This window comes from Corvus moneduloides, chromosome 19 (genome assembly GCF_009650955.1).
Source record: "Corvus moneduloides isolate bCorMon1 chromosome 19, bCorMon1.pri, whole genome shotgun sequence".
In the NCBI taxonomy this organism is placed as follows: domain Eukaryota; kingdom Metazoa; phylum Chordata; class Aves; order Passeriformes; family Corvidae; genus Corvus; species Corvus moneduloides.
The window spans coordinates 8247049-8256705 of NC_045494.1; the positions used below are offsets into that span (position 1 = coordinate 8247049).

Genomic DNA, 9657 nt, shown 5'->3' on the forward strand with positions numbered 1-9657 from the left:
TACATCATTATTTGCTTTGTGCTCACCAAATTGTGACTGACAAAGCATTTGTTTCACAGCTCCAGAGCTGAGTGATGGTGCTAAGGAGGTATTTCCTCTGTTGGATGATCCAGCCATGGGATTGGGTGTTGGGGGCTGAAAACAGAGGCAGTGGAGAGAATCAGAAGCTGCTGAAGTGTCCCTGCCCTGTTCCCACTGTGATGGAGCAAAGTGCATGTGGAGGATGGCAGTGAGTGCTCAGCCTTTCCCCTCGCTGGAATTTCTCCAAGTACACATCTAAAACTTGCAGGCCAAACTTCTTAAACTGCCTTTCTTCCCATGATACCTATTCCTGTAAAATATTTGTATAGGATAGAAATGGCTGCTGTGGTGTGTTCCTGTGCTCGGCTCCACACAGGGCAAACCCAACACGTCCAGCTGGTGCTTCCATTTCGGTGTTTTCTCTGTGTGGAGGTGACCCAGCCATGGAAGTGGCTGCTTTTCCTCCCCTGCAGGGTTGGCATTCAACAGGCACTTGTGCTGTAATTGGAAATTCTGGAGAAAATAGGGCACGAGTGAGCCTGAAAAATGAATATTCCAGCGCTTGCATTCATCTGCCACCCTTACCCCACTGCAAAGTGAAAGAGAGCAGCGATCACAGGCACATCTCGACGACATTTATGAATAATTATCATAATTATACTTCACAAGAGCTTAATTCTGCTGGTTCTCAGACGTGGCAGTGAGACACGAAGCGCTGCCCTTCGCAGGGAGAGGCAGGGACAGGGCTCAGCACCCGCGGGCGTTCAGCAGGACCTGCGTGGGACTGCGCCTGCCCACGCTCCTGATTCCATAGACACAGGAGGAAAAATGACTCCAAGGGAAGGAGAGGGCATTATGCACACTGGGCTTCACTTGGAAGCAATTGCATTTTAAGTTTGCTAGCTGGTAAAAATGTTTATGATGTTGTGCAGCAAACAAATAAACCACCGGTGGCAGGGATCGTGAGGGGAGGATGGCTTGAAGATGCTTCCAGACTGAAAAGTTCATGTTCTTCTTCCTTCTTGGATAAAACACCTTTGTGCCGAGGGACATCCTGGTGTGTTTGCCATGCTGATAGTGAAAGTGCTTGTTTGGGTACTGTGGGCCTGTGCCCTCGCTGGGGCTGGCACTGCCTCGCCTGGCGGAGCTGTCACTTGTGCTGCTCCCAGCGCTGGGCAGCTCAACCTGCCTTGGTCACCAGGTGTGCTTGGGGAACCCAGTGGGTCTGCTGCAGAACTCCAGGCTGATGGATGCATTCCTGGGGCTGACACAAGGCCACAGACAACCAGATCCTTTTTTTATCCACTGTGAGCTTTTTCTTTCACCAGGCAGGGGAGGTTTTGCTTGGCATTGGTGACTGGGCTGGTGAAAGGGTTCCCAGGCCATAAACTGGGCAGTTTCACACACCCCAGTCTGAACTGTGGGGGAAAAAAAATATAGAACATATATTATTATGTTATAATAAATATATAACATATTTATATAATATATAAATGTATAACATGGTCTTTCTTGGCTTTCCAACAATAGCTCACCCCCACTGTGGGTCTGGATTCTCTGCAGGATCAAAGCCAAAGATTTCAGTTTGTGAGGGAGCCAAAGGCTGTAACAACATGTGGTCAGGAGAGGTTGGTAAGAAGCCAGGTGGGAAGCAGAGGGGAGTGCTAAAATATGTAGGAGGAAAACAAGAGGATTATTTTTCATATTCAGGCAGCCAGGAGTTCTGGAATGATGATGTGTTGATAGGTAGCAACACCGAGGGATCAGCAGAGCTCGGGTTCTGCTTGTCTGTGAAGATGAACCTGTGAGCCAGCCTTGTGCAGAGCACAGAAAGAGCTCTCTGTGCCTTCACTGCCTTTTGAACTCACAGCGTGTCGTGGTGTGGTTTGGTTTTCCTCTGCGTGAGCATGTGTCACTTCATTTGGAGGAGAGAGAAAGGTCATGTTGCTCCATTAAAAATTAAACTTCTTTTCAGCTGGTGATGAAGTTGTTAAGGTGGCAGATGCTCAGGCTGTGGAATGAAGGAGTGGGAATGCCCTGGGTAGTTTTAACCAGCTGAAAGTGCAGTTTGATGGTCAATATTTTCCTGAGGGGATATATTTAGTAAGAATGATGATGTTCCCAAGTCATTGACTGAAAGTCTCAAATGGACTTGTTTTGTTTCTCGTGGAATTAAAGTCTTAGGATGTTGATAATACTTAGATGTGGAAACCGGTCAATATTTTCTACTGGGAAGTACTGCTGGAGAATATTTGATTTGGTTTTCCTCTATTAATATATTCCTTCCTCAAAAAAAAAAAAAAAAGAAAAAACCAACAAAACAACCCCCAACTTTGTGCAGGAGATAAATATTGCAGAACCGGAGAATTTTGAAGCAGAAAGGCAGTGGTTGTGCCTAAGGCAACAGGCAGCCTCAGAGGAGGAGCTGGGATTAGCAGCTGGTTGCTCCCAGCTAATCCAGTTTGCAAATCCCCAGTCAGCACCACTGTCCTGGGAGCTGCTTGGAGCTGTGAACAGCCCGGGGCTCTCCAGCCCAAGCCCAGAGCCCACTGCAGGTCCAGGCTCTGGCTGCAGCTGCAGAGGGTGCTCTCTGCTCGTGTGGTGGCTGTTCCCATCCTCTGCTACTCCCCAAGGTGCCCTTTGGATCTCGCTCCAACTGGCTCCCAATTAAATCCAGCTCAGGTCAGCTCTTGACAAGCAGCCTCCCTTGTAACTCGGCGAGGTTACCAGCCACCAGATTCTTGAAATGCATCTTAAAAAGAGAAAGGTTTGGGCTGGGAGCCAAGATGATTTTCTGTCTTTCTTTATATTTTTTTCCCTCCCTCCCCTTGCCTTCTCTCCAGAAGTCTTCTGGCAGAGCTGTGGCTCAGCTGGGAGGTTGTGGGGACCGAGAGCACAATGTTAATTAGCTGTTGTACCTTCCAGCTTGTAACACCCTGATGGAGACCCAGTTGTCATAATTAATGACCACAGAAATAGCAGAAGGGCTCTTAGACCTTGTGCTGTGGGATTTGAGCCAATTCCTCGGTACTGGAAACCAGGAAGAGGCTTGAGTGAGGGCAGGTTGTCCTGTGTGTGTGCAAAGGGAGCCTTGCATCCTCCTGAAGTGCCCAGAATGGGATGTTTTGTGGGATACAGCAGCTCCCAAATACAAGCTTCTCTGGTGGCGTTTCTGGAGTCACCTCTGCGTCAATAATTATAATTGTTCTTCGTTAATAAGTTGTTTGGTGTGGCACAGCACAGATGGAAGATGGGTTTAGTCTATAATTGAGTCCTCTGTAGTGTGTTTTGTACAGAGCAAAAGGAGGGGAACGAAGTGATGTAGTTTGCTTTGAGGCACTAAGTGTGAACAGCCCTGTTCTGCTGTCCCAGGACACAAACCAGGAATTGCTGCTGGGCTGGGAGAGGAGCTGGACCCTCTTTGGTGAGCAAACCAACAAATGCAGCTGCATCAGCACCCAGCGGTGTAAAGGTAACTCCTTGCTCCAGCCAAGAGCCAGCAGGAGCTGCTGTCCCTCTTTGAATGGCTGTGGAGACTCCAGGTCCTGGATTCGGGGTCAGCTCGAGTGGGAAATCAAGGGAGGAGCTGGGACAGGTGTGGGGCTGATCTCCTCTCTGCTGGCAAGGACTGGATTTCAGTGCAAATCCTCCCAGCTGTGGAGGAGAGAGGTTTGGAGGGGGGAAGTGTAAGAGCAACACAGGAAAGGATGGAGAGATGTTGTGGCAGTGGTGGGAAGTTCATGGCCAGCTGGAAGGGGATGGGTAGGCAGGATACTGGTCTGGTGGGGCATTTGAGGATGAGGCTCATCCTGGAAAATTCCTCTCTTTGTGGTGTGGCAGCTTCATCCTGCTGGTTCAGGAAGGTGAATCTCCTAAGCATTCTCCTCTGAGGATACTGGGTGGAACACGAAGCACTTCGTGCTATTTTTGTATTTAAGTGAATCATCAGAAGCCTGGCTGGGGTTATTGTGTGTGACCTCTGTGTCCCCTCAACCCTCCCAGTGTGATGGCACAGCCAGCTCAGGAGCAAGGGAGTTACAGGGGCCCTGCTGGGCCTTGGATGTAGGAGGTGAGGTCCCAGCTGCCTGCCCTGCTTGGGGATGTCCCAGCTGCACAGTGGAACAGTCCTGGCCCCGTGGCTGCTGCCTGACCGTGGGCACAGAGCCTCTGGCAGCTCCTGACCTCCTTTGCAAAGCACCTGCAGCTGAGTGGGTGGGGATCAGCAGCTCCGAGGAGCCTGGGGAGAGCAGGGAACCCGCTTCTCACTGGCTACACCTGGCAATTAAATCCTGAGCATGGCAGCAGCTCTGCTCCCCGAGGAATTGTGTTCCACCCACCAAGCCGGACCCGTGGCTGGGTTGGCTGAGCACGCAGCACTCGTGTGATCCCAGCAAAGACTGGATTTAACAGCACTTGCTGGCAGAGTTCCTTCCCCTGTTGGGCACATACAGCTCCTGACCTGCGTTTGGTTCCCCCTTATCTACAGGAGAGACAATTCCAGCCTCTGTAATTAATGGCTCTGTCCTGCCAGGGTCTTGGGTGAAGCATCAACATGGGAAATTGGCCAGGCTAAGTGGTGCCTGTGCCTGGATCCTGGCTGCAAAGGCAGCCCTCAGCCAGCTGAGATGAATTGTGGTTTAGTTGCTGAATTCATTTTTCATCCTTGGGTCTGATGGCAGACGCAGGAATAGTTCCTGTGCAGCCCGGGTGTAACTCCTCCACCTGCAGCCTCATTTGTTGCAGATATCCCATGAGCTGATGGAGATCCAGGGCTTGTTGGGCTCTGTCCCTGGGGATTACCCGTGCTGGGGTTTTGCAATGGCATTCAGGGACCAGACAGTCCAACACCACTCCTCAGGGGGATAAGGTTACAAGATAAGGGGTTAATTCTCAGGGAGCTGCTGAAAGGCAGCACAACCACTCTGATTTGACCTGGCACTTGGTGACTCTCTCAGCTCTCCCTGAACATTGGTTCTGAGGTGCTGTCAGGCTCCCACACATGGTGATGGTGTGCTCTGTATCCTTCCTTTCAGAAAAAGCCAATTTATCTCACTTGTAGTGAAGCATAATCTTAACCATGCACCAGGAGACTCCTGTTCCTGTACCTCTGTGCTCACCTGCTTTCCTCTCTCTCTCTTCTTCACTTTCCCTGCTTCTTGTCTGCCTCCCCCTTCACTTCATCTCTTTTTCCCTCACCCTTCCTTCCCGTGTAGCTCCTGCTTGGCAGGGAGCTGTGGCCACCTCTGTCTCAAAGGTTCAGCAGTGTTCACCTTGGGCTGTGTCTGTGTGTGGGACAGGTGAGTCAGTCTGGTGAGCTGAGCTTTGGATTTCTAATCCTGGCTCCTTTGCTGGCTTTAGGATGGGTTTTGGCTTCCTCACCTGCAGGGTGGGATTGTTGCTAAAGCAGCCCATGTCTGGGGCAGCGTGAGGTGGATCAGATTCAAGGGAAAACAGGGAAAAATGGATTACTCAGACTTGCTGGCCAGCAGTGTGTACCTTCAGTGTGCTCTTCCCTGGGCTGGGAGCGATCCCTGCAGGAACAGCCCTGCTTTAGGCTGCAGATGGACACACTGGGGGCCAGGTAGGGCTTCCAGATGTGACCCCTGGCTTCAGGCAGCCCAAATAATCTGCCTTGTCTCCAGGGGGGGACTGTGTGTCTGTGTCCTGAAGGACAGCTGGGAGCAGGTGATGCTGCTGGAAGCGCTCAGTTATTTTTGGAGGCTGTCAGGTAAACGGGGAGCATCCAGCTCCTCTCCAGAAGTTGTGCCAAAGGCTGCCCTGCCAGTCAGACCCAGCTCCCCAACACCTGCCTGTGGGTGTTAAACCCAATCTTTGCCCTTGCACGGACACCTTTGGAGCTGCTGTCTCTCCCCCAGCCCTGGGAAGAGCCTGTGCCTTGTTGCCAGAGCAGCCAAGAGGAGTTTGGCCCTGGGGAAAGGCAGTGACAATGCTGGGGATGCTGAGGACAAGCTGGCTCCTTTGCCTTGCTTTTAAGGCACTTACATTTGCTGTTGTTGGCCCATAAGGATGTTTTGGAGGCTGTTGGGTGGCTGAGGAGGCACAGCAGCATTTTCCCATTGCTCTGGTGAAACAGCAGCTGGGAGGGAAGGAGCAGATCTGCCAGAGGAGGAAGGATGCTGAGTGCTTTCACATGGGGTGGGTTTCAGCCTGTGCACACGTGAGATGGAAAGTGCATTTTTCAGGAGTAGCTTTTCCTGGCATTGCAGTTCATCTTGTTAATAAATCTCTTGTAACACCTCCCTGCAGAGCCCCTCAAGGAACTGGCTAACCAGGAGAAAGTGGAGATCCAAGAAAAGCCTCCTAATCCATTATCAGCAAATGCAATCAGACTCTCCATCTGCTATCCCAGGCCCCTGCAAGCCCCACAACTGGGAGCCAGCCCCTGCTGCCTCCTGCACAGATGTTTGGTCACCGTGTGCCTTCGCTGCCTCTCTCTGCATTCAGCCTGGTGTCACCTCAGATTAGTGGGCTCGTGCTCAGAGCCCGTGCCTGCCCTCGGGAAGAGCCAGGTAAAGCTGACAAGCTGAGGCAAGCACACCTTGGCTGGGAAACAAGAGCTGGGTGGTTCATGGAGCCACGTTAAATTTAGTGCTGCGTGCTCTGGTATGGAAATGAGAGCCTTGGCTTGGCCAGGATTGCGTGGGAGAGAGTCTGCAGGAGGAGGAGGAGACAGAAAGAACCTCTTGTGATGGGTGTTTGTTACTGACACAGGTTGGGAGTGCTTGGTTTCCCTCCCCCTGCCTCTCAATCACAGAACAGTTCGGGTTGGAAGGGACCTTAAGGATCATCTCATCCAGCCCCTGCAAGGGCAGGGACACTTCCACCAGACCATGTTGTGCAGAGTCCCATCCAACCTGTCCTTGGACACTGGCCTCAGACCTGTTCACACTGGAGCACTGGCAGCATCTGGGAAGCCTTAGGATGTGTGTCAGGTCTGTGGGTGGTCACCAGGGGGACAGCTCTGCCTCGGAGGAATCCGTGAGCTAAGCCAGGGACCCTTCTTTGCAAGGAGGGCACAAAGATATGACCTGGCTGCTCGATGGCACCTGAGTGTGGAGCCCAGATTTGCAGGCAGGGCTGTGGTGTGGCCCTACAACACCATCCTTTCTTCTCCTCTGGTCATCACAGCATCCCAGAGGGCTGAGGTTGGAAAGGTTGTCTGGTCCCACCTCCTGCTCAAGCAAGGCCTCCACCAGCAGGTGTGCCAGGACTATTCCAGCTGGATTTTAGGCATCTCCAAGGATGGCAAACACCACCTCTCTCCCCTCAGGGGATGAGTTCACTCCATGAGCAGCATAGCAATGGGGCTCAGGGGGCTGGCCCATGTTTGTACCCGAGCTGGTGGCCCTGGTTTGCCTCAGTGGCAGCACTGGAGCAGCAGTGGGGTGCTGGGATGGAGATCAGCCAGCAGAGCACCGGGTGTGCAGCCACGAGGGCGCATTTCAGTCTGTTCCAACCATGCCATGCTTTGTCCACCAGCCCCATAGTAATATTTGGGCACCTGCTAGCATTTCCTACTTGTCCTCTTTTTTCCTGAGTCCTTTGAAATACTCATTATCCAGGATAAAAATCTGTCCCAGGTAATGTCAGGATTCAACTGCACAAAAATGAGAAAAAAGAGCCAAAGTAACAGCAGGTAAAGAATGGTTTAATTTAGTAACTAATTTTCTATAAAGTAATTATTTCTTTAAAAACCTGGGATTTGCTTGAAGTATCCCAATTACTTTTTTCATTATGGCTACAGAATGAAGTGCTTGTTTAATTAGTAAACATTTGGCATGCCTTTAAATAGGTTTTTAATTACATTAAAGGGACACTGTCAAGGTGTCTTTCATAATTTTTAACAGACCTGGATTTCTTTTTTCCCCTCACTCACAGTTGGATGCAACTCCTTGGGTTTGATTGGCTGTTCCAGACAAAAACTGGAGAAGCCATCTCCCTGGAAAAGATTAAAAAGAAACACTCATTTGTGGGTTTGGAGCTGAGCTGTGCTCTCCCCACCTCCTGTTTCTCAACTTGCTGCCAGCAGGGCTTGGAGCCTCCTTTGCATCTCTGCTGCCCCAGCCAGCCCTGAGGGTGACCCTGTGCTGAACACCCAGAGCTAAACCAGCAGCTTCTGCCCCCAAAATCTCCCTGTGCTGCTCCCTGGTGCAGCAGACGCCTGTTCTGCAGTCTCACAGCTGCTCCCAGGAGTAGCTCTCCTAATAAATCACCAGTGCTCTAACTGAGCTTGATGTGAGCTCCTGGAGGAAATTTGGCTCCGGGTGAGTCCCCAGGCTCCTGCCTGCCTTTGGATCCTCAGCCTGCTCCTTCCCTGGGCTGGGAGATGCTGCTGGCAGAGGCCAACCCTGATTGAGCTGCTGGTGCTGGGGTGCTGCTCGTGCCCTGCCCGGCGTGGGGAGGCTGGACATGCCCGTGGTCAGTGTGTGATGGATGAGGCTCAGAGTGGCTGCCCTGAGCTGTGTCCCCCCTCTCTGCTCGCAAGGAGCTGAGGCCTCTGCTCCGTTTTTGGGGCAGGTTCACTAATTGAAATGGATGGGAGTTGCTGCAGGCAGAGGCAGCTGGGCTTGAGCAAAGGGTTCCTGGGGTGTCCCCGAAGGGGAAGCAAACAGCAGAACCAGAGTGTGGGGGGGTGTGACACAGGGGCTGGTTGGGGACCTGTGCCAGTCCTTTCTGCCCTCTCTAAGCCATGTCCCTGCTCTCTCCCCAGATGTTTTACAGGCTGAACAAGCAGACTGAAGTGCCTCTGGTTTAATTTCTGCCTGCGTTTCAGACATCCTCACTCTCCTCTGAGGAGCAGGAGCTGCAGGGAATGAAAATATCCAGTGTCTTTGTTTTAATATCGTTGACTTTCTGCTCTGCTGGGTCCTGGCAGGCTCCCCTGAGGCCACATCCTTCTCCAGCATGCTCTGAGCACCTCTTCTTGGTTTCCTCAAATTTTCCCCTTACTCCCATCTGTTCTCCTCCTCCCTATCCACCACCTGCTCCTTCTTCCTCCTGCTCTGTTGGCTCTCCACAAAGTCCTTTGCTTCTCCTGCAGTGACTATCACCTCCCCCATGTGGCCTTGGGTTCAGGTGCTGAGTCGTCCTGACCCCAAAGCAGATGGAGATGTGGAGCACTGGCAAGGTCTGGGTTGTGCAGTGATCCGTGGAGGATCCCTGGGAAGGAAGGATCCTGCCTGACACAGCTGGAGCTGGGCAGCAGAGGAGCCACAGCCTTCCATCCATCCCCCTTTTTGGAAGGAGCTGCTGCACAGCTTGTCCACCCACCTTTCCTGAAGGGAAGCAATGCCCTTTCCTTCTTCCAGTTTCCAGGGAGACAGCCGCTGGGAAAGCTCTGGAAGTGCTGGAGCTGGCAGGAATGCCCAACCCACCATCAGGCAGTGGCAGCGCAGGGGTCCCCTCTGCCCCAGTCTGCATCCCACCCATCAGGGGCTAAAGGGACCCCTGGGAGCAGCTCCTGCCCATTTGTCCTGCTCAGCATCGCTGTGTGGCAGCTTCCTGGGCACAGGGAATGGTGCTGTGGGAGCTGACCCTTTCCCAAGTCCTTCCATGGGGCCATAGAGCCTCTTTGCTTTGGGGAATCAGGGCTGGGGAAGGCTGGTAGGTGCAGGA

At 52.3% G+C, this 9657-nt stretch overlaps 1 long non-coding RNA gene across 1 annotated transcript; it reads left to right on the forward strand.

Moving 5' to 3' along the window:
• The first annotated feature begins 1516 nt into the window (after positions 1-1516).
• Positions 1517-9168, forward strand: LOC116453651. Its single transcript, XR_004243885.1, has 2 exons — positions 1517-6551; positions 8753-9168. It is a non-coding gene; the product is annotated as an uncharacterized LOC116453651 (long non-coding RNA).
• Positions 9169-9657: the final 489 nt, after the last annotated feature.